General features: G+C 43.9%; 1 protein-coding gene across 1 annotated transcript in view; it reads left to right on the top strand.

Annotated features, from left to right (window-relative positions):
• Nucleotides 1–982, top strand: part of GPS2 (G protein pathway suppressor 2) — a gene marked incomplete at its 3' end in the record, with an annotated part of 9,364 nt that overhangs the window by 3,365 nt on the left and 5,017 nt on the right. The window lies entirely within an intron of this gene.

The following is a 982-nucleotide window of genomic DNA, read 5'->3' as shown; positions in this document are numbered from 1 at the left end:
TAGAACACCATAGAACCCCATATAATCCCATAGAACCCCATATAATCCCATAGAACCCCATAGAACCCCATAGAACCCCATAGAACCCCATATAATCCCATATAACCCCATAGAACCCCATAGAACCCCATATAATCCCATATAGACTCCATAGAACCCCATAGAACCCCATATAATCCCATATAACCCCATATACCCCCATAGAACCCCATATAACCCCATATAACACCATAGAACCCCATAGAACACCATAGAACCCCATAGAACCCCATATAACCTCATGTAATCCCATAGAACCCCATAGAACCCCATATAATTCCATATAACCCCATATAATCCTATAGAACCCCATAGAACCCATAGAACCCCATAGAACCCCATAGAATCCCATATAACCCCATATAATCCCATATAACCCATAGAACCCCATATAATCCCGTATAACCCCATATAACCCCATATAATCCCATATAACACCATATAACCCCATAGAATCCCATAGAACCCCATAGAATCCCATAGAACCCCATAGAACCCCATATAACCCCATATAATCCCATATAACCCATAGAACCCCATATAATCCCGTATAACCACATATAACCCCATATAATCTCATAGAACACCATAGAACCCCATAGAACACCATATAACCCATGTAACCCCATGTAACCCCATGTAACCCCATATAACCCCATATAACCTCATATAATCCCATATAACCCCATATAACACCATAGAATCCCATAGAACCCCATAGGACCCCATATAATCCCATATCACCCCATATCCACCCCATAGACCCCCATAGCTGCCCTATATCACCCCATAGATCCCCATAGCCACCCCATAGACCCCCATATCCACCCCATATCACCCCATATCCACCCCATATCACCCCATAGCCACCCCATATCACCCTATATCCCCCCATATCACCCCATATCAGCCCCATAGCTGCCCATATGACCCCATAGCTGCC

This window comes from Coturnix japonica, unplaced genomic scaffold (assembly GCF_001577835.2).
Source record: "Coturnix japonica isolate 7356 unplaced genomic scaffold, Coturnix japonica 2.1 chrUnrandom693, whole genome shotgun sequence".
Taxonomy (NCBI): domain Eukaryota; kingdom Metazoa; phylum Chordata; class Aves; order Galliformes; family Phasianidae; genus Coturnix; species Coturnix japonica.
This window is presented reverse-complemented; position numbering and strand designations above follow the sequence as displayed.